The 24,148-nt window shown below is 38.7% G+C and overlaps 1 protein-coding gene and 1 pseudogene across 12 annotated transcripts in view; both read left to right on the forward strand.

The window, feature by feature from the left end:
* The window catches only part of MAST4 (microtubule associated serine/threonine kinase family member 4), a 576,679-nt gene that overhangs the window by 21,920 nt on the left and 530,611 nt on the right, over nt 1-24,148 (forward strand). The window lies entirely within an intron of this gene.
* Nucleotides 10,146-10,297, forward strand: LOC123574326 (U2 spliceosomal RNA; annotated as a pseudogene).

Here is a 24,148-nt window from a genome sequence, read left to right on the forward strand (position 1 = left end):
GCATACTTCTTTATTTTATTACCATAGTGATGCTCTGTTTACTCATATATCTGGAAAGAAAATAATTTAGTAGATTTAATTAAAAAAATTTATATCAAGGTCACCTTTTTGTTGTTTGAAACAATAGATTTGTAAATTCTTACCAACACTGTATATGTACTTAGCCCTATAAAGAAAAAAGTATTTTATATATATGTAAATATATATATAAAATATCTGAAAGTAGGATATATACAAGATATATAGATACAAGATATATAGACTTTATAGGATATATATTATACCAGAATTTTAGTATTTTAAATATAGGTCTTGAATGAAAGACTTAGGTTGCTTTCTTTTTTTTCATGGAGTAAGGAAAATGGTAGTACTTAAAAATAGTTGTTACCTGATGATTATAGTTCATTGTTAGCAAAATATTCTACAGGACACATCATATCCCATTATGCTGAAGGTGAAACCCTGGTATAGTAGAAGGTGGATGCTTGCGTTTTCTTTAGCACTTTCACAACAAAGCAATTATATTGTATTACATGTAAATATTTGTGAGTGGGGAAAGTAGATAGAAGTCTACAATACTACTTTCCCTTCACATTAAAACCGTATGAAGTTATGCCTACAAATTAAAAATATTGTAAAAGCTCAGTACAGTTTTAAATTTTCAACAAAGTTCTGTAGTACTTCTTTATTCGTAATAATGAAAAGTATCATTGTGTGAAATTGGTATGGGCACATTATCTCTAATATTTGCTGTTAATAATGGCATTCAACCCTAACTGATGGCTTTTAAAAAAAACAACAAAGTATGGCCTTTAGTAAAACAAAACAATATGTCACATGTCTGTAGAAATGCTGTAGTAGAGAAAAATTTAGCTCTGTGAGCAGTAGTCTCATTTATGGGAATGGTAATTATCTGTAAGTTGAGACTTAACATTTTTGTAGATTTTATGAGAAAATATTTGCTAGTCCTTGTTTTTTACATCTTTTTTTCTCCTACCTCTGTGTCTGTCTATCTTTTCTCTACCTCATATGGGGACAATTCTGTTTTTACAGGTCCTGATTTCTTTTTTTTAATGTCTCACCGGAAGTGATAACTCATTTTGTTAGAATGGTAGGGAGCTCAAAAGTGGAAGATTGTGACTTTAGTTGTGGCTTAATCAGCCCAAGCAGGTGCATTCTAAGTAAAAGAGATACTGTTTTAATGCAAATGCCCCCCCTAATTCAGAGAAAGGGAGACATGTATAGGAAATGACACAGCCGTTAAGTCAGAATTGTTTCTCAATAGATTGGTTTTTTTTTTCCCCTGAATTCTCTGTGCACCAGCAGCAGTGTCCTGTTAAAGTGAAGAGAGAGATAAATGAAGAGGAGTTGAGGATGACTGTGTTAATTTTTTGTTCTGAGGGATCAGAAATACTTAAGAAAAATGAAGTCAGAGATTTACATAAATAGGTGGTAGCCTCAGTAGTGTCATGTTCATTTTAGAGTAGAATTTGATTCTGGGGACCTCAAATAACAGAAGATGATTATATTCAAAATGTCCAAAGCCCTACTGTAAAGCAACTTTAACTTAAATGGCATGTGCCTTAACAGAGTGGCTTTATAGTGAAGTTCTGGAATTTTTCTCATTCTTTTGTCTCGCGGTGCTATTGTATGAGTAGCAGCGAGAAAATGTTTGGATAGCATGTCTAAGAACCAGAGCATGCAGAGAAAACAGGGCTCTTATTCTACTTTGCATCTTAGTTAATTTGGTTTTTAGAGAAGCACAATATTTTGGCTTGAAAGGCATTAGCCATATCTTCTTATTTACTTGAGTGGTGGTTACAAGAGTATTCTATATTTATTTATTATACTTTGCTTTTATGTTTTAGGTACTTTCTGCATATTTCACAATAAAAATGGTTTAAAAAGATCACTAGTGTGTTCTAGACCTTTCAAGTCAACCATACCAATTTATTCATCCATCTACCCAACAAATACTAATTGAGCACCTACTGTGCATCGGGTACTGTTACTGGCACTGGGAATACAGTGATGAACAAAGCAAGCAAAAGTCCCTGGTCTCATGGGGTTTATATTGCATAGAGAAGAGACAGATAATATGTTAGGCAATGGGTTAGAGCAGGAGTTGACAATTGTTTTCTATAGAGGGCCAAATAGTAAATACTTCAGGCTTTGTGGGCCAGATGGTTTCTGTTGCAACTACTCAACCCTGCCACTGTAGTGTGAGAGCAGCTATAGCCAATGTGTCTGTGAAAGGGTATAGCTGTGTTCCAACAACACTATTTACAGAATCATGCTGCAGGCCAGATTTGGCCCACAGTCTCCATAGTTTGCAGACCCCTGTGTTAGATGGTAGTGCACCCTAAGAAGAAAAATAAAATGGAATATGGAGTGCTGGGGTGTGGGGTGAGGGATATTTATAGTTTTTGACAGCATGGTCAAGGAAGATGTTTCCGTGAAAGTGACTTGTGTGAAGATTTGAACAAGATGATGTGTTTTGACAAGTGTCTGTCTGGAGAGAAGGGGAAACAGCAAGTGCAAAGGCCCTGAGGTGGAACATATCTCAAGAATTCAAGGTGTGGTAAGAAGGCCAGAGTGGAGCAGAATGAGTGTGGGAAAGAGTTGTAGGAGCTGAGATCAAAGGCTAGGAATGAAGTGTAAGGCCATGTCATGTCACCTTGTAGGTCCTTGTAAGGCCCCCCCCCTTTTTTTTTTAAAGCTTGGAAGTCAGTTGCATAGCACTGGAAGGTTTTTAGTAGAAGGGTCACATGACCTAATTTTTAACAGGCTCACTGGCTTCTGTATAGATAATAGAATAAAGAGGTTGGAGTGAAAACAGAGAATCAGTTAAGAGGTTACTGCAGTCATCAGGTGAGAGGTGATGGTGCTTGGAGCAGGTTGACAGTAGAGGTGGTAAGAAGCAAACAGTCTCCAGATGTGTACTGAACATAAACTTGACAGAGTTTGCTCACAGAGTGAAAATGGGAGATAAGAACTGGAAAAATCAAAGAAGACTTCTAAGTTTTTGGCCAGGTGAACTCAAAAGGGTAGTGTGCCATTTATGGAGTGGGGAAGATGTAGGGCAACCAGCCTAACGACAACCTTGCTGCACAGAATCCCAGACCCAATAAAGCACCCTAGTGAGATGTCAAGCTAACCAAAGTTATGGCATCTTCTGAGTTTGTGTATGCGCTGGTGGCCATAGGTGTCCTGTTCCTAAGGCTGCAGCTTGTGCTGTCCGTGGTGGGGTTTGCTCATAGCCTTCAGTCTGGGGCTAAGTTATGAACTTTGTGCTACTATGGGTCCCTGAGAGTACTGAATTCCTATGGGACAGGTGAAGATGACACAGATCCTTTGGGTGAATCCCTTTTGATCCATAAAGTTATCAAAAGAAACCCTGATATCCAGTGGGTCACCAGGGAAGCCCTCAAACACAGAGAGATGTGTGGGCTGTCATCTGGTGGCTACAAGGGTTATGGCCTTATAAGAACCATGGTTCAAAAAACTAATACCAAGCCCTCTTAAATGCTTTTCAAAAAGTAGAAGAGGGAACATTCCCAGACTCATTTTATGAGGCCAGTGTCGCCCTGATTCTAAAGCCAGACAAAGACACCAAAAGAAAAGAAAACTACAGGCTGTAATCCCTGATAAACATAGATGCAGAAATCCTCAATAAAGTACTAGCAGACAACATTCAGTAGTACATTTTAAGGATCATACATCGTGACCAAGTGGGATTTATCCCTGGGATGCAAGGATGGTTCAATGTACATACAATGTGATATGCCACATTGACAGCATAGAAGATAAAAACATTTCAGCAGATGCAGAAAAAATATTTGACAAAATTTAACATTATTTTATGATTAAAAACTCTGAACCAAATAGGCATAGGAGGAACTTAGTAAAAGCCGTATATGAAGAACCCACAACTAATGCTATAATCAGTGGGCGAAAACTTAGTTTTTCCTCTAAGATTTAGAGAAAGGTAAGGATGCCATATGTCATCACTTCTCTTCAACATTGTACTGGAAGTCCTAGGCAGAGAAAACAGACAAGAAAAAGAAAAGGCATTCAAATTGGAAGGGAAGAGGCAAAATTATCTGTCTGTAGATGTCATGATCATATATACATAGAAAATCCTAAAGACTCCACAAAAACTGTTAGAACTGATCAGTGAATTCAGTAAAGTAAGATTAAAAATCAACACAAAAACAGTGGCATATCTATACATCAACGATAAAGTCTCTAAAAGGAAAATTAAGAAAATCTCATAAGAAAAAGAATAAAATACTTAGGAATCAAGGAGGTGAGAGACTTGTACATTTAATTATAAAATATTGATGAAGGAAATTTAAAACATAAATGGAAAGGTCTCATGTTCACAGATTGGAAGAATTAATATAAATTTTTTTTTTTTTTTTTTTTTTTTTGAGACAGAGTCTTGCTCTGTCACCCAGGCTGGAGTGTAGTTACACGATCTCGGCTCACTGCAAGCTCCGCCTCCCAGTTTCATGCCATTCTCCTGCCTCAGCCTCCCCAGTAACTGGGACTACAGGTGCCCACCACTAGGCCCGGCTAATGTTTATGTATTTTTAGTAGAGACGGGGTTTCACCATGTTAGTCAGGATGGTCTCGATCTCCTGACCTTGTGATCCGTCTGCCTCGGCCTTCCAAAGTGCTGGGATTATAGGCGTGAGCCACCACGCCCGGCCTGTTAAAATGTTTATACTACCCCAAACTACAGATTAAAAGTAATTCCTATCAAACTCTCAATGGTACCTTTTACAGGAAAAGAAAAACTACCCCTAAAGTTTATATGGGACCACAAAAGACCTTGAATAGCAAAAACAATCTTGAGCAAGAAGAACAAAGCTGGAGGCATCAAACTTCCTGACTTCAAATTATATTACAATACTATAGTAATCACAACAGCATGGTACTGCTATAAAAGCAGAGATATTGGCCAATGGAACAGAATAGAGAGCCCAGAAATAAACCTACATATTTATGGTCAACAATTTCTATAAGTGTGCCAAGTGTGCAATGGGGGAAGGATAACCTTTTTAGCAAAAGAATAAAATTGGACCTCTGTTTCACACTGGTCACAAAAATCAACTCAAAATGGATCATAGACTTTAACATAAGACTTGCAATTGTAAAACTCCTAGAAGAAAACAGGGAACCCTTCATGACCTTGGTCTTGGCAGTAATTTTTCGGATATGGCAACAAAAGCAAAAATGATATTACATAAAACTAAAAAGCTTCAGCATAGCAAAGGAAATAATCAAAATGAAGTGGTTTTTTTTTGTACATGCAAAGCTCTAGAGCACTACCTAGCATACAAAAAACATTAATTCTCCTAATCCTGGTGGTCTCCCTCAGCTCACTGTGACACTTGGCCATATTGTTCCTTTCCTTCGTGTGTGTGTGTGTGTGTGTGTATCTGTCTTCTCCAGCAAGATTGTATTGAATATGGGATTTAGGTTGAGATAAATGAAAAGACAACCTACAGAATGGGAGAAGACTAACCTCTCTTGCATTCAGTTTCCTTCTGGGGTCTTTAAGCCTGCAGAAGGATGTTTTCCAACAAAAGCACTATTTATAAATACAGTATTCCTCATGGCAACACTATAAATGCTGGCCTGTCACCCCCATGACAAGGATATAACCCTTGTTGAGTAAAATATTAGCAAACTGTATATCTGATAAGGGATTAACATCCAAAATATATAAAGAGCGAATACAACTCAACACCAAAAATACAAATAATTCAATTAAATGGGCAAAGTACCTAAATAGGTACTTGTCAAAAGAAAAAATTTAAATGGCTAACAGGTATATTTAAAGGTGCTCAACATCTTTCTTCATCAGGAAAAAGAGTCAAAACCATAAAAAGACAACAGATAAATGTTGGTGAGGATATGGAGAAAAGGGAATCTTGGTACACAATTGGGAATGTAAATTAGTATAGCCATTATGGAAAACAGTATGGAAATTCATGAGAAAATTAAAAAAGGAAGCACCATAGGGCCCAGCAATCCTACTTCTGGTTATATATCCAAACGAACTGAAATAAGGATCATAAAGAGATACTTGCACCCATGTTCTTAGCATTATTCACAGAAACAAAGATGTAGAAACAATCTAAATGTCACTCAAGAGATGAGTAAAGAAAATGTGCTATATGTGTATACAATGGAATATTATTCTGCCTTTAAAAAGAAGGAAATCCTATTTGCAACAACATGGATGGAGCCAGAGGATATTATGCAAAGCAAAATGAGACACAGAAAAATACTGCATGATATAATGTAACGTAGAATCTAAAATATAAATAATATAAAATCTGAAACTTACAGAAGCAGAGAGGAGAGTGGTTATGGGATGATATTAGTCAAAGGGTACAAAGTTTCAGTTATGGTAGATGAAGTTCTGAAGATCTGATGTACAGCATGGTGAAGCTAATATTGTATTATATACTTAGAATTTGCTAAAAGGGTAGATCTTAAATCTTCTCACATACACACGTGCACAAATGGTAACTAGAGGTAATAGAGATGCGTTTCACAATATATATGTATTCCAAAGCATCAAGTTGTACCTCTTAGATACATACAGTTTTCATGTTCACAATATCTAAATAGAGCTGTTAAAGAAAAATCATGGGTTCCATGCACTACTGATGGTTCTCACTGTATATCTTGAAGAAGGTGCAGTACTCTTCCGCTGCACTGTTAGTACATTTAAGTAACATGTAAAATACAGCACCAGTAAGCAATTTATGACAGTAATGTCTGCTTAAAATGTTCTGTAAATTCTCAGCTAGAACATTTGCAAATTGTTTCCCAAATGCATTGCAAATTTGTGACAGTTAAAGTGCAGTAATGATTTAAAGACTGTAAGCAGTGTTTCCTGTTTCTCATAAGACAAATGCTGTGGTCTTACCTTTGTCTTATTAGAGAGTTTTGTGCCAGTGCTGAAAATGCCATGCTGTAAGGTATAAAAGGTATAAAATCCTTTCAAGGGGTGAGGGTTGAGATTTCTGTTAAACACCTAAGTGGAGATGTGAGAAAAAAAGCTGGATAAAAGCCTGGAAGTCAGGAAGGGACACCCAAGCGAGGGATGTTTGGGGAGTCCGCTGGTAGAGACAGCTGTGGGACCAATGGGATCACTGGGATAGTTAGCAATGCCCAAGGCACTTCATGGCTTACAGGTCAGGGAGATATGAAGTAACTAGCAAAGGATACTAGGTCAAATGATCAAAGATAGGAGGTTTGTTTTAGTCTGTTCTCATGCTGCTAATAAAGACAAGTGACACTGGGTAATTTGTAAAGGAAAGCGGCTTAATTGACTCAGTTCAGCAGGGCTGGGGAGGCCTTAAGAAACTTACAATTAGGGCAGAAGGGGAAGCAAACACGTCCTTCTTCACATGCGGCAGCAAGGAGAAGTGCCAAGCAAAAGGGGGAAAAGACCCTTATAAAGCCATCAGATCTTGTGAGAACTCACTATCACGAGAAAAGCAGCATGGGGATGACTGCCCCCATTCTTCAATTACCTCCCACCAGGTCCTTCCCATGACACGTGGAGATTATGGGAACTAAAAGATGAGATTTGGGTGGGTTCATAGCCAAACCATATGAAGGTTTAAAAGGAAAATGGTGGTGTCCTGGAAGGCAAGTAAAATGGTGTTTTGAGGAAGAGGATGTGATCAACCATGTTCAATGCTACTGAAAGGAAGGCAAGACTGAGAAGTAAGACTTCGCCAGGGTAGCAGTCATGGATGACTTGGTTTAGAACATTGTAGATAGAGGAGTGGTGTGTTCACGTGAGAATTTTTAGATGCTGCAATGGCTGCAAATAATTAAACTCAGCATATGCAATTTGGGCATCTGTGACCTGCATTAATGACTGCCATCTTTCTTCTAACCATTTATCACAGTCATTATCATTTTAGTATTATTAAAGAAAAAACTTCTTATAGCAAAAACTAGAGTTTATCTGTTTTTTAAAAAAAGCTGAAATAGGGAGCTATAAAGCTGCTTTTACAACATTTTCATTGGTTTAGTCCCAGTTAAGTCATGTGACTGTGGGATATTGCATATTGTCACCCCAGTTTCACTGGGTTCACACCATGCTCTTTCAGACTTATTGGAAGTTTGAACAGATTAAGTACCTTTCAGCTCCTCTGGACAAAATGCTGTCTGTGCTCTGCCCCCCACCCTGTCCCCACCAATTGCTGTTTTATGTTGCTAAAAACAAAACTTTCTTTGATTTTTAAAATTTTTTAAAATTGATTTTTAAGTGTTTTTTTTGTTTTTGTTTTTGTTTTTTTCTTTTTTTAGAGGCAGAGTTTTGCTCTGTTGCCCAGACTATATAGTGCAGTGGTGTAATCATAGCTCACTGCAACCTCGAATCTCCTGAGCTCAGGTGATCCTCCCACTCTAGCCTTCCAAGTAGCTAGGAGTATAGGCACACACCACCACACTGGCTAAATATTTTTTATTTTTTGTAGAGGTGGAGTTTCACTATGTTGCCTAGGCTAGTCTTAAACTCCTAGGTTCAAGCGTTCCTCCTGCCTTGACCTTCCAAAGTGCTGGGGTGGCAAGCATGAGCCACGGTGCCTGGCTTTTTTTTTTCTTTTTCAAGTAGGCTCCAGAACTACTTAAAAATAAGGTCATTGTGAGTAGACCAAAGATGTAGGGGGAAATTGCTGCTTATCTATTTAGCTAAAATGACAACGTTGATTATTTACAGTGATTTCATCTAACGCAGTCACGTTGAATTCCTTCCTATTGATTATAGAGGGAATTCTACTTGTGCTCAGAGGATAAAATTAATAGATTGGGAAATTGGAGCAAAGGAAAAATTATTATTATTATTATTTTTTACCTTCAATCAACTTGCCCCAGCAAAGGGAAAATTAAAGATAGAGGGGCAGGGGGAAAGTCATGGTGAAGTTAGCATACAAGAATGTATGACAGCAGATCCTATGTATTTGCTGGAAGAGGAGGGCCAAACTTGCTTCTGGATTTCGTAGCATTATAACAGCCTTGGCAAAGAAGGAAACATGATTATGTGATTCAGTGTTCTGAAAGCAAAAGCAAAGCAGTTACTCAGGAGAAGCAGAGCTTTTCTTGGTGTTGAGGTCTGATAAAATTTTTCATAACATAGGAGATATTGAATAGTGAATGTACAGTGTCCTTAGCAGTGTCCCTGCAATAGATAGTCCAGAGTTACCTAGAATTGTATAATATCTTACACTGAGAGATCATGCTAAAAGCATGATTACATTAGGGATGCAAACAATGTTTTTATTTTTTGGAGAAAAACCTTCTCAGCAGATACCGGTGTTGTCCGCTTAAGGTCATCTTCATGTGCTTTGAACGCTGAGAGAGAGAGTGCAGGCTGAGATCTTTTGGAAATTGAGCCTGCATTGATAATCACCAATATCCAGGGACAGGGTGCCAAGGAAGGCTGGGATTCTTACTGGAATCCCTTTAGATAAAAAAACATACTTGGCATATAAAATATGTTCTCCTTGCACCCAGATTCCTGAAGAAGGCTTGTTGCAAATTCTGGTTTTGACACTGGTAGTGTTACTGCAAACTAGAAGAGGTAAGCATATTTTCAGGGAGATCTGCATTTGATACCTGTGCTGTTAGCTCTATGATGAGCCTGGCAGACTTGTGCCTTGGCCTCTCCCTTTGGAAGCCTTTTTCTTTCCCATCCCAGCTGTCCTGCTCTGCTCAAGTTTTAGCAAATTACTGAGAGCATTTCATATTTAAGATTTTGAACCATTTCCACCTGGGCCCACACATATCTCCATTTATCTCAGTGAAGGAATTTCAAGTGGAGCTTCAGTGTGTTTTTACCACATTTATAGCAGCTGCTGTCTGCCTATCTCCCGTTCCATTGGTATAAATTGAAATGTGATGGAATACTCTTGAGATATTATCAGACCACAAGGAATTGTCTGCCCATGGCCTCTGGCTGCTGGGAGCTGATGAAAGAATGGGAACTTGTGGACTAATATGAAAACAACTTATTAACAAGTTATTATTAGTGCTCAATAATTTTAACCAACTGAAAAGATGTCTATGAGTAGCTAATATTCACATTTGAATAGGAATATAGTTTTATTATCGCTTCTTGGCCTTTTGGCTAAGATCAAGTGTAGGAATATAGTTTTATTTTGAAACTTTGAAATATTTGCCTTAACTATTAACTTGTAAGTAACAAGGATAGAGTGATGGGCTTTTTCAGAATGGGGTAAAATGTTTAATAACAATTTTTAACTTTGTTAGGTCGGATCTTTATAGATAAGAAAGGACCATACTAGGGAGTGGTTCTCAACACTGGGTGCATATTAGAATCATTAGAGGAACCTGGAAAAAAAAAATCCTTGGCCCCACTGTCTAGACCAATCAAATCAGACTCCTGGGAACGGGGCCTAGGTATTGCTGAAGTTCCCCAGGTGCTTCTGATGTGCAACCAGGGTGAAGACCACTGCTCTAGGATGTTACAGACTCTGGCCGTCAGAATGCAGTGATGTCAAACCGTAACTTTTTGGTTATAAAGAGTTAGTAAAGTCTTTAAAACTTGATCACTTTTGTTCTGCAGCATTATCATGTCAACTCCGCATCCTGTTTTCATCATTTTGGGAAAATTATGACTCTTTAAATACAGTGGGGAATAGTTATAATTTTGGATTTTGTGATTTGGGGGGAGGTGACTTGGGTAGCATCTAGACTGAAGTTTATCCTTGTTCTGTCTTGAAAAGGAGACTTTGTTATAGACAGCATAAACAAAGTTGTAAGGGGAGTTTAATATAGGTGAGAAAACAAATTTACAAACACTTTAGAGTTATTGAAATTTAAAGTATTCACATATTATATTTATTATTTTCTCTAAAGGTTCTATAAGGTTCCACCTGGCAAATCTCATTAACTGGTTTTTATCACAGTATGTATAGTTAAACTCAGACTATTTAGAGCTCTTTGGGAAAACATTATTTCATTATCTCAGTTTTCTCAGATAGCTTATCCCAGCAGAGAACATTAGTACTTAAAAATAAAGTGGTTCCATAGAGCGATCTCTCTGAATCTCAGGTGCCTTATAGATTTCTAGATAATTAAACTGTTTAACATTGGCTCAGGAGTAACATTACAGACACATGTGCTAGGCCGTAAAGGTGTTGCATTCAGGAGCAATTGGCAAGGCTGCTGTTTGTCCTTTTTCTGAGTGCCTTCAGACTACTGAGGTTTGGGTTCTACTTTATTTTTACTTTTTTTAATTTGAGCCTTGGTCTGGCTCATACCTTATTTTTATCATTTTTTTTTCTATAGTAGCCTCCATGTTTTTTTCTCTCAATTTGTTGATTCTAATCTGCCATGGATCTGGAAACCAGGTGATCAGATTAGTTAGTATTGTGGGTTAGTTAGAATTGTGGATCAAATAAGAATGAATAGTTTGTCAGTAAAGGCCTAAGGACTTCAACAAATAAAATCTGTGAGTTGCCATAAATGGACTGAACGGACTTTTTGTTTGCTGTCTTCTGGTCCTTTACTTGTGTCCTAGAAAGCTGTGCTTGATGGTAATTTCTAAGTAGGGGGTAAGGAGTTGCTATACATAAAGCAGTGAATGAGGTGTTAAATGAAAAACATTCTGGAATTTGGAGTTTCTGTGTTTTGTGTATGCTTTTATTTCAAAATCCGAATCTCTTATTTCAGTACTGGGTCTTGCTGAGGAGGTAAGACACATACACACGTGAAGGAAAGAAGCCACAGTAGGGCTGAGTGTCACAGTGAGCTGTGGGAAAACAGAGTTGGGAGACTGAATCATTACGTAATGCCTTTTGTGTGCTAGGTAATACTTTGTATGTACAATAAGCTCCCCAGCAACACCGCCAAATAATGTAACTTTGGTCCTAAAGCCGTTGGTGATTGCTGGGTGCTTTGGAGCCAGGCTAACAGCACAAGCTTGCCCTAGATATAACCTCACAAGAAGAAGATTTTACATTTTGCGTGATTTAACATCTTGGACCCTTTATATAGTGTTGTGATGATATTTTATTGTATTCATTTAATTCTTGAAAAAAACCTATGAAGTAGATATTACCATCCCCATTTTACCAAAGGGGAAATTGAACCAAAGAGAATTTAAATAATCTGCCAAGAGTTGTTCATTAATAATTGGCAGAGCTGGGATTTGAACTGAACCTAGGCAGTCTGACTTGAGACCCCCACACTCCTGCAAGCTATGCTCTGTTGTGTTGGGAGATGCTTGAGAGTGTTCTATTCATCAGTTGGTTTTAGGTTTTTATTACAGTGATATGCTTGACATCATAAAATTTTTCTCCTTTGGGTTATTTTCCTGGGAAAAATCCTTAAAATCTAGGTGTCATGGGTTAGATTGTAATTGCCTAAAGTTTATATGTTGGAGTCCTAAGTCCCACCACTTCAGAATATGGTGCTATTGATAGTTCTACTGTTGTCAGCTTCTGAATAAAGCTGTTAGAAGTAATGTAGAGTTATTTCCTTAGTGTTTTTCATTTGTTCTTTTGCAAAGTAACTACTGGAGTGGTAGAAATGTGGGGAGTGTTTTTTAAATGCCAGCCCTAACGATGGGATTCATGTTATTAATACAAATTGAGTAGGGCCTTTAAAAAAGTCATCTGGGCTAAAATCCCAACTGTGAAATGGGAATGGCAGTGTTTGTCTCATGTGGTGCTTATTTAGTAGGTAAAGGATATTAGCCATTATTTGCCCCTACATTTGTGTACAGTGCACCCCTCTGCACACTGTCTGCAACCTAGAGATCTCGTTTCTAGTTTATCAGGTAGTTCATTACAAAGTTCTACTGCTTAAGTTATTTTGATAAAGTGAGTTCTCTCTGTGTATATGTATATAGGTGTGTTTTATGACTGATGTAGATACTTGGTAATACTCTATAAAATATTTTCAAGACTAAAAATTATTTTGGCTTCGATATATAGAAGAATTTCTTATGTAATTCAGGAATTGTTGATAAGTATGAAAGGAAATGTTTTATAGATAGGCAAAATACACATATACATGTGTATATAGATAAAACACATAGAATGATAAATCTAAAATAACAGGTAAAATACACAGATACACATAATATACACACCCATGTAAATTTAGTGCAAATGAGTTTGAATTTTTTTCTTTTCATTCATTAACCAGTAATTTATGTTAATTTTCTGGTAGTCTATTCAAATATCCTGAATTTAAATGACTACTTACCACTGTAAAAGGGATGCTTTAGAAAACTGTACCACCTTTCTTCTGTGGCTTACATATTCACATCACCAGTCATATATTCCTTGAGGCTCAAATACCCCAGTTTGAGGGTCTGATTCTGGGGCCTTCATTGCCCCTTTACCCTGTGTCTGAAAAGACCTTCAAGTTAATTTTTGAAGACAATCTGGTCATGCCTGTAGCAGTTTCATTGAATGACTTTTCTACAAAGGTGAGAATGTCATCTTTTCAGGAAAAGGTTCCTCAGCACTACCACCTCCAGGTTGTATGAGCTGTAAAATATTTGAATGTGTACCTTACTGGCACCTGAAAGATAAGCATTAGATATGTTACAGGGTGTACAACTGGGAATTCATAGACATGCAGTGATATAACCAGATTGGGAGGGGAATAGTTATGGAGACTTGTCTGCAGGTTATACAGTCAATCCAATGTTTTTTAATTAAAAATATTTTATCACCATGCTTTCTTTGCCTGTCATTTGGTCCATTTGTATAGCAATATCAGGGCCGTCCAAAAGTCCTTCTGGCATCCTATTGGATTCTGTTGCTGGGAATGTTAGATTTTTAGTAATTAAAAACTTTTTTTTTTTGAGACGGAGTGTCGCTCTGTCACCCAGGCTGGAGTGCAGTGGCGCGATCTTGGCTCATTGCAAGCTCCACCTCTCAGATTCACGCCGTTCTCCTGCCTCAGCCTCCTGAGCAGCTGGGACTACAGGCGTCCGCCACCAAGCCTGGCTAATTTTTTGTATTTTTAGTAGAGACGGGGTTTCCCCATGTTGGCCAGGATGGTCTCGATCTCCTGACCTCGTAATCCGCCCACCTTGGCCTCTCAAAGTGCTGAGATTACAGGCGTGAGCTACCGCGCCCAGCCATTAAAAACTTTTGAAGATAGTTTCAAGAATTCAAATATTTTGTCAAAGCATTCACTGGGGGCTGGGTTGGTTGGTTTTCCAACTAGGTTACCCGCCTTTGTGGCTCAGTTTATTTTTTTAAATATATGCCTATCGTCTTCATTTTTTCCTATATGCTAAAATTTGTTGCTGGATCAGTTCAACCTACCAGACAGCTGATTCCTGAAAACTAGTTTTAGACTTGGTTCTTCTGAATGGTGTTTTGGTGCAAGACCGTCAGCTTGCACTGTGGCACGCTCCTGAGAAAAATCCCCGTGGAAACCCTTATTTACCATGAGGAATCATATTACACAGCTGCCTCATTATGAGGACACAGGGGAGACCTTCCCCCTGCTCTCAGTACTGAAAAGAGTTGTGGTGTTCTAGAGTAACTGCTTTATTTTTTTCTTTTTTTTCATTCATTCATTCATTCATTCATCCATTCATTCAAGACGGAGTTTCGCTCTTGTTGCCCAGGCTACAGTCTAGTGATGCAATCTTGGCTTACCGCAACCTCTGCCTCCTGCGTTCAAGCGATTCTCCTGCCTCAGCTTCCTGAGTAGCTGGGATTACAGGCATGTACCACCATGCCTGGCTAATTTTGTATTTTTAGTAGAGATGGGGTTTCCTCATGTTGGTGAGGCTGGTCTTGAACTCCTGACCTCAGGTGATCCGCCCACCTCAGCCTCCCATCGTGCTGGGATTACAGGTGTGAGCCACTGCACCTGGCCATGGCTTTTTTTTTTTTCTTAGGAATATTGTTTTTCATGCAACTCATCCTGTTTCTTCTTCACATTGCCCATGACCACACAGCCACAAGGCCTCGCTGTAGTGCCTAGAACTTCATATCATGGATTTTTGTTGTTGTTTTGATTCTTTAAAAAAAAAAATAAATTTTGTCTTGTGCTCATCTTTTTTAAATTTTAAAAGATTTCTTTTTCCTGCTGATTTCTTCCCTTATAGAAAAAAATGCCCCCCTTTTTGGGGACTGCTGTAGGTGCTTTTTGGGACGTGTTAGGGAGCAAATAATCATAATAGGCGCTCCATGAATGTTGAAGCCAATTTCATGTGGTCTTCTCGGCAATGAGCAATGGAAGTTGTTTATACTTTGTTGCAGCTACCTGAACCTTGGGGTTGTTGTGAGGACGTTGGGCTGGGCCCAGAGTAGGGCCTGAGTGGTGGAATCAGCTATACCCCAGTTACTCTGTGCGGCCCAACCGGACCAAATATTCTGAAGCCCAGTGTGAGCCTTCTGCAACCTTCTCTTAGGACAGTTTTCTTCGGGGCTCCCTGGTGGTCCTGCCCCATCAGTGCTCCAGATGTGCAGAAAACTCAATCCTGCCTCTGGGATGCAGGTCCTGCCATCCTAGTATTGTCTTTGAAAAACTTTGGGCCTTTATTCACAAGTGACAGAGGTCTATAGCTTCTCATTGTTGTACATAATTCCTGTTAGGCTAGGTTATACTGCACACCTAAAGAGCACCAAATCTTCCTGGTTTAAAACAGCATTATGTTGCCTATCGCAGGTCTATAGGGGACACAGGTTCCCTGAGCAGCCGCCATTTCCAACCTTGCTGGTAACCGTGAAGAGTGAAAGAGCTCTGAGAAGTTTCTATCAGCAGTTAAATGTCCTGGTCTGGAAATGACATGTTAGTTTTGTTTGCAGCTTATTTGCTAGAACTTGATACCTGTTCCAGGCAATTCTGTTATGTTCCTGGAAAAGGAGAGGACCAGAAATACTTGGTTCATCACACTAATGACTAGATTTTGTAATTAGCATTATGTTTTGTTTTATTGTTTATACTTACCTTCCTACTTTTGTTCTAGAAAAATGTTTTCTAGGATATTTGAACTTCAGAAAAACAAGAAAGTTTGGGGCAGAAATTAGTACAGGAATATGAACTGGAATCAGGTGTGCAGCTGTTGGAATGTATGCATCAAAACCAACTGTGTTTGTTGAAGGTGGACATTGAAAGCTAAACTTTCCAGCAACCCATGTGAAAAGGAAACTTGTGAGATACAAACTTCACCCATAAGATTGTGGATTTTCTCTTTTTCTTTTCTTTTCTTTTTTTTTTTTTGAGACAGAGTTGCCCAGGCTGAAGTGCAGTGGTGTGATCTTGGCTCACTGCAGCCTCTGCCAAGATTGGGGATTCTTAACATGGAGACGGGAGTTGTCTCTGACTTCCCTGAAATTGTATGCGAAGTCTGGCATGTGTACATGGAGAGAGAGGAGTCATAGCTTTTTCTCAGGGTTATATATGACCACACTCCCCACCCAAGGTTAAAAATCAATGCATAAGATAAATATAGCCTTTTTTTTTTTTTTTTTTTTTGAGACAGAGTCTCCCTCTGTTGCCAGGCTAGAGTGCAGTGGCGTGATCTCAGCTCATTGCAGCCTCCACCTCCTGGGTTCAAGTGATTCTTCTGCTTCAGCCTCCCGAGTAGCTGAGAGTATAGGCACACACCACCACGCCCAGCTAGTTTTTGTATTTTTAGTAGAGATGGGGTTTCACCATGTCGGCCAGGATGGTCTTGATCTCTTGACCTCGCGATCTGCCTGCCTCGGCCTCCCAAAGTGTTAGGATTACAGGCCTGAGCCACCGTGCCTGGCCAAATATAGACCTTTGAATCAGAAGATGCACCCTTGACTTGTGATGCTTAGCCTAAGCAAGAATTCCTCCCCGGGGTAAGTTTAGGAGATGGCCATGTAACAAGTATCTCCCGCATGTACAGTAGACATGAGGAATTTAACAGGCACGCTTACAACAGTGCTTCGCAATATAAGCTGATGGGATTCCACAGAAGCTAGTTCAATAAAAGCAAATATGTGAGGGAGGGGAAGGGTCGATACTCATTGGTGGTGGTGGTTAGAACAGTGAGAGATGAGGCCAAACTGCTTTTCTGCTGATCTGCCTAATCTAGATGCAGATTTAGAGAAGAAAAGGCAGATTCCATAATCCTGTGGGCTATGATCCCTAAACCCAGTTTTTGGTAAGTCTCTGGTGGTAATGATATTGAGATTGTAGTTACCAATAGTACCTGGGGTGTAGCTTTCCTGTGTTGCATGTTTTTTTTTTTTTTTGAGACGGAGTCTGGCTCTGTCGCCTGGGCTGGAGTGTAGTGGCCGGATCTCAGCTCACTGCAAGCTCCGCCCCCCGGGTTTACGCCATTCTCCTGCCTCAGCCTCCCGAGTAGCTGGGACTACAGGCGCCCGCCGCCTCGCCCGGCTAGTTTTTTTGTATTTTTTTAGTAGAGACGGGGTTTCACCGTGTTCGCCAGGATGGTCTCGATCTCCTGACCTCGTGATCCGCCCGTCTCAGCCTCCCAAAGTGCTGGGATTACAGGCTTGAGCCACCGCGCCCGGCCGTGTTGCATGTTTTGTATGGCACAAATGGCCAGGATATACAGTATACTAAGAGAATGTTGTGCTGCCTCTACTTGGAGATGAGCTGAAAGTGTGTCTGGAGAAGTGCTGAGATTGTCCTTAGAAATCTTTCTCTTGCTTAAGAGGATGGTTAGCTTCCATCTTTTTCTATGTCCCAGAACATTTTAAACATGCAGATTATATTTTTTGAAAGGGTTATATTTTATTACTGTATTAAAGTAATGTGTCATTATTGTTAAAATCTCAGAAACTTAAAATATAAAAAAAAAATCGTTTGTATATACCAGTGATGTAGGGATAACCCCACTGTGGAAATGTTGGTAGCCTTCTAGACTTTCCGTACATGCATACACTTTTTATAAAACTAAAATGTGAATCATAAAACACATATGATTTAGCAATCTAGTTTTTTTCCCCCACTTAAGCATTCTTCCATATTAGAAAAGCTAGACTTGTAAAAAGTGATTTTGTATTGTATAGATATACTAAAATGTAACTAATTTTCTACTGGGCATAGGATTATTTCCATTCATTTTTAGTTGCAAACCATATTTTGATTACACTTTCACATAAGTGTTCCTGTTTGATCCTCTCTTTAGGATAAATTCCTGCAAGTCAAATTGGTGGGACAAAGAGTAGATACGTTTTTAAAATGTTGGATATATATTGTCACATCATCTTTTTAAAAAAGAATACAATGTAGGCGGGACACGGTGGCTCACTCCTGTGATCCCAGCACTTTAGGAGGCCAAGGCGGGTGAATCACGAGGTCAGGAGATCGAGACCATCCTGGCTAACATGGTGAAACTCTGTCTCTACTAAAAAACACAAAAAATTAGCCGGGCGTGGCGGCGGGCGCCTGTAGTCCCAGCTACTCGGGAGGCTGAGGCAGGAGAATGGTGTGAACCTGGGAGACGGAGCTTGCAGTGAGCCGAGATTGTGCCGCCGCAATCCAGCCTGGGCAACAGAGTGAGTCTCCGTCTCAAAAAAAAAAAAGTAATATAATGTATATTAGTATTTTTCTCATACTTTTACCTGTATCAAGTGGTATTATCCTTTTAGAAAAGTATTGCTCTGATTAAATGATTAAAATGAAAATATTTAAACATTTATGATTAATAATGAAAATATTATCTTGTTTTAATTTGTACTTCTTTGATAACTAGTGAAGTTGAAAATTGTTATGTTTGTAGGTAGCTTGCTTTTCTTTCTCCAACTTGCTTGTGTCCTTGGACATTTTTCTATTAGGCAATCGATCTTTCTCTTACTGATTTGTAAGAGCTGCAAATATTTTTAGAGTAGCAATGTATTGATCCCTTCCTATCAAAGTTAGAAATTGTTATATTGGGGAAATTTTCCGGGTTTTTTTGTAGCTTGAAAATTTTATTTATTTTTTTATTTTAAAACTTTCTTCTGTTACAGATAGAAAGTTTTGATATATCTTATTTTTCTTTCTTTTTTTTTCTTTTGAGACAGGGTCTCTGCCTCCCAGGCTGGAGTACAGTGGTGCGCTCACAGCTGACCATAGCCTTGACTTCCTAGGCTCGAGCTATCTGATCCTCCCACCTCAGACTCCCTAGTAGCTGGTACCACAGGCACATGCCACCACACCCAGCTAACTTTTGTATTTTTTGTAGAGGCAGGGTCTCACCATGTTACCCAGGCTGGTCTCAAGTTCAAGTGATCTGCCTGTCTTGGCCTCCCAAAGTGCTGGGATTACAGATGTGAGCCACCATGCCCAGTCTTTTGATGTATCTTTTTTAGTTGTAATTTATTCCTCAGTTTTCTTAATTAAATTTTTATGTTTTTTGTTTCTGTATCAAATACTTCAAATTAAATTAGCTCCCTAATCACTGTTAGGAAGTGTCAGGAGTTCCTTACTCTTACACTTGCGGCAGCTCCCACTCAGGGGTTCCTACCCTTCTTTGTGTCCTGAATTCCTTTGGCAGTCTGGGCAGGTCTTTGGCAGTGGTGTTCCCAAACAGGAGTGGTGGGAGTGATCCCTGCTGTGTGTAGGCAAAATGCGGATTCATGGCCTGGAGAGAATTTAAGGACAATATTAAAACTGACAAACAGCTGGATTCCTTTTCTGTGCTGGCAATCCTAAGTAAGTCAACGATAGAATGCCTCTCTCATCCTGGGTCACTCCTGCCTTTCTCCCCTCATTACACCTCTGTAGGTGAGTATCCCTTATCTGAAATGCTTGGGACCAGCAGTGTTTTGGATTTTTAAAAAAGATTTTCTTTCCACATACATAATGAGATATCTTGGGGATAGGACCCAAGTCTAAGCAGAAAAATTCATTTTTGTTTCTTATATACCTTATACACATAGCCTGAAGGTAATTTATACCATGCTTTAAATAATTTTGTGTAGCAAACAAAATTTATGGACTTTGAACTATTGGAAAGCAAAGGTATCACTCTCCCACCCATCTCTGTGGACAGTCTGTGGTGGTTTGGCATCGCCATCATTCCTGACTCTGAATCTATGTGCCTACTGATAAGCAGTTATTTTCTTACACTTGTACTGTGACCTGTCTTGTGAGGTTGGGTGTAGGATTTTCTACTTGTGATGTCCTGTCGGTGCTCAAAAGTTTCAAGGATGATGCTTGGGTTTTTGGTGTAATTGGGTGCCATTTACTGAGCTGGGGGAAACGAAGAACACTTTTGTGGGGAAAGCAGTAGTTAAGGGTTCTGTTTTGTACATGTTAAGTTTGGGATAGTTATTAGATCACTAAGTACCAAAGTTTAGTGGATGATTGGGTACTTGAGTTGGAAGCTCAGATAGCATGTAGATGATGTTTAATGGCATAGGAATTGATGAATTGTATAGAGAGAAGAGAATGGGTCTTGGCTTAATCCCGAGGAGCTCTAATATCTAATAGGTAGGGGTTTGGAGGAAGGGAACAATTAGGAGACTAAGAAGGAAAAGCCAGGGAACTGAAGAAAAACCTGGATGGAATGATGTCATGGGAACCAAGAGAGGGGAGTATTTCAAGGAGGAAGTGGTCAGTGTGTTGATTACTACTGAGAGGCAGCTTGTGTGTGTGTGTGTTTTAAGAAGAAACAGAAAAGTGGACAACAACAAAAAATTAGTTGGAGAAGGAAACATAGAAGAGGAAACACACACCGTGTTTTGTACATTTGATTTTTGAAATTAAGTAAGTGTTTTACATAATTGTAAAGCAAAATTAAGATTTAATCCTTCAAAAGCAACATGCAACAAATGCACATAATTATGTTGAGAAAGTGGTTTAACTATGTTCGGTGAAACTGTATCAAATGACTTTAAGCATGGTGTTTTAGTATATGCCTAAGGACAAAAAACAGCCCAAAAATGTTTCAAGTGCTTTTAATAATCATATTGTTGATAATAGTGTTAGTTTCACTATTCTGAGACTGTTATATGTGTATGTGGGATAAAACAAATGAACTATTTTGGTGTTGTTCAGAACTGGGATTTTTGATGTGTTTATGAAAGGAGATAAAAATGTAAGATTAAAGCTAAGTAAGAACCTTGTAATCTTGAATTTAAATCAGTATTATTAGTGTGAATTCATGATTTATTTTTTAAAATTATTGTATATATTTAAAGCACATGACATGTTTTTATATTCATAGTGAAGTGATTACTACAGTGAAGCCAATTGATATATCTATCATGTCACGTGGTTACCTTTTTTGTGTGTGGTAAGAGCATCTAAACACTATTCTCAATAAATTTCCAATACATAATACAATTATGATTATAGTCCCCATGCTGTACATTTGATCTCTAGACTAATTCATCCTACAAAACTGCAACTTTGTATCCTTTGACCTACATCTCCCCATTCCCCCTACCTCTGTTCTGCTTCCTTTTTCTATGTATACAACAACTATTTTTAGATTCCACATATGAGATAATGCAGTATTTTTCATCCTGTGCCTGGCTTTCTTCATTTAGCATAATGTCCTCCTGGTTTATCCATATTGTCACAAATGGCAGGATCTCTTTCTTGAGGGCTAATATTCCACTATTTGTGTAGATAGATGGATGTCCCACAATTTTTTTTTTTTTTTTTGAAATGGAGTCTCTCTCAGTCGCCCAGGCTGGAGTGCAGTGGCGCGATCTCGGCTCACTGCAAGCTCCACCTCCCGGGTTCACACCATTCTCCTGCTTCAGCCTCTCAAGTAGCTGGGACTACAGGCGCCCGCCACCACGACCGGCTAATTTTTTTGTATTTTTAGTAGAGATGGGCTTTCACCATGTTAGCCAGGATGGTCTCGATCTCCTGACCTCGTGATCTGCCAGCCTTGGCCTCCCAAAGTGCTGGGATTACAGGCATGAACCACCGCGCCTGGCCCACAATTTCTTTATCCAGTTGTCTGTTGATGAACACTCAGGTTATTTCCGTATCTTGACTATTGTGAATAATCCTGCCATGAACGTGGAAGTGACAATATCTCTATGAGGTGCTGATATCATTTCCTTTGGGTGTGTACCTAGAGAGGAGATTGCTGGACCATATGGTGGTTCTATGTTTAGTTTTTTGAGGAACTCCCATACTGTTTTTCATAATGGCTGTACTTTATGGTCCATTAGCGATGTACTAGGGTTCCCTTTTCTCTACACCCTCTCCAGCACTGTAGTTTCTTGGTATTTTTGATAATAACCATCCTAACGTGTGTAAGATAATATCTTGTGGTTTTGATTTACATTTTCCTTGAATCTCCTCTTTTGAGAAGTGTCTCTTTCGGTCCTTCGCCCATTTTTAAATTGGATTATTCAGTTTTTTTGGCATTGACTTGTGTGAGTTTTTTATATATTTTGGATATTCAGCTCTTACCAGATATATGGTGTGCTCATTATTTATTTTTTATTTGTTGAGACAGGGTCTCACTCTGTCACCCAGGCTGAAGTGTGGAGGTGTGATCTCGGCTCATTGCAACTTTTGCAACACAATTCTTGTGCCTCAGCCTCTTGAGTAGCTGGGACTATAGGCATGTGCTACCATGCCCGGCTAATTTTTTTTTTTTTTTTTTTTTTTAAGTAGAGATAGGATTTCGCTATGTTGGCTAGCTGGTCTTGAACTCCTGGCCTCAAATGATCTGCCTGCCTCAGTCTCCCAAAGTGCTGGGATTACAGGCGTGAGCCACCACGCCTGGCCTCATGATATATTTTAAAAATGTGTTTGCTTGTTCCTCCACTAAAAAGGCTTAGAAATAATGTTCAGTCCAGTGGCAATGAGCATCCCTAGTGCTCAGATTGTGGTCTCTAAATATTACTTCCCAGCAAGAGGAACTAGGCTTTCTGGGATAAATGGCTGACTCTAGGTCTCGTCTGGAAAATAGAAATGATGAATCAGAAATAGCTTGTCAAACCAGAAAACAAGGAAGCTGTCAAAGACTAGTGAGTTTGTATTAAAAAGGATTCAGGAATCTCTCATTAGCTATAAATGTGACAGTTTGGAGATCAATAAATATAATAACTATAGAGGGTTGAAGCATTCAATATATTAAAATCCATGACTTCAAAATTATACAAAAAAACCTAATTAGTCACCTTTGAAGGATTGGCTTGTTACTTTGAAAATGATAAATAGGAAAAAATAACCAGTCTGCCTTTCCAATCGGAATTGCACCTCAGGATGATGAATAATTAATACATTTCTCTTTATAGAAGTATTTTAGCTAATAAATGAAGAATTGATAGATTTAGAGTATTACCGTTTTGCACACCCTGATAAAATAATGGATTCAGGCAACGATCATTAATAACTCCTAATATCACACAGAGCTAGACATTATGTATTTCCTGATGCAAGTAGACAGCACCACCTAGGATATATTCTTAAAAAAAATTGAATCTAATTCTGTTCAAGTCTCTGGATCTAACTGCCAATTTATAAGAAATATAGTGGAAAGGGGAACATGTTTAATGATACCATGTGGATGCAGTCAGAAAAAGCTGAACCAGGGGAGACTGTGCATAGGACAAATTACAGAGTTTCTTCAAATAAATCACAAATGATGAGAACATGGAAGGAGGAACCTCAACATTATAAAAGGCTTAAGTGTATCAGTTGTATGAACATTATTTTCATCTTGGTTCATACAGACCAACAACATCTTCAGACAATTAGGGAAATTGGACAGTGACTGGATATTTGATATTAAGGAATTACTATTCCTTTTTTTAGGTGTGATAATGATATTATGTTTAAAAAGTTATCTTTTAGAGAGACGTACAGAAAGTTGATGATATGATGTCTGGGGGAGTGGGCAAGGACAGAGGAAACAAGAATGACTGCAGATTTATAATGGAAGCTGGATTTCTCTACTTGAAGTTGTTTCTTTTAAAAATGACTCTTATTCTCACCCCCATCAAGAATAGCTAAATATAATTATGATGATATTACTCATGATTATACACACTGAGAATACTCAGTTCCGAGACTATTCAAACAAAATTGGTGGCTGAGCATTTTGTCAAATATTGGTTCTGAATTGTGTATTATACTCTCTTACAACACCTGGTGTTTTTCCTCTCGGAGTTTAGGATGGGTGTGGCGTTAATAATACCTTGGAGTATTATTT

This window comes from Macaca fascicularis, chromosome 6, assembly GCF_037993035.2.
Source record: "Macaca fascicularis isolate 582-1 chromosome 6, T2T-MFA8v1.1".
NCBI classification, from domain to species: Eukaryota; Metazoa; Chordata; class Mammalia; order Primates; family Cercopithecidae; genus Macaca; species Macaca fascicularis.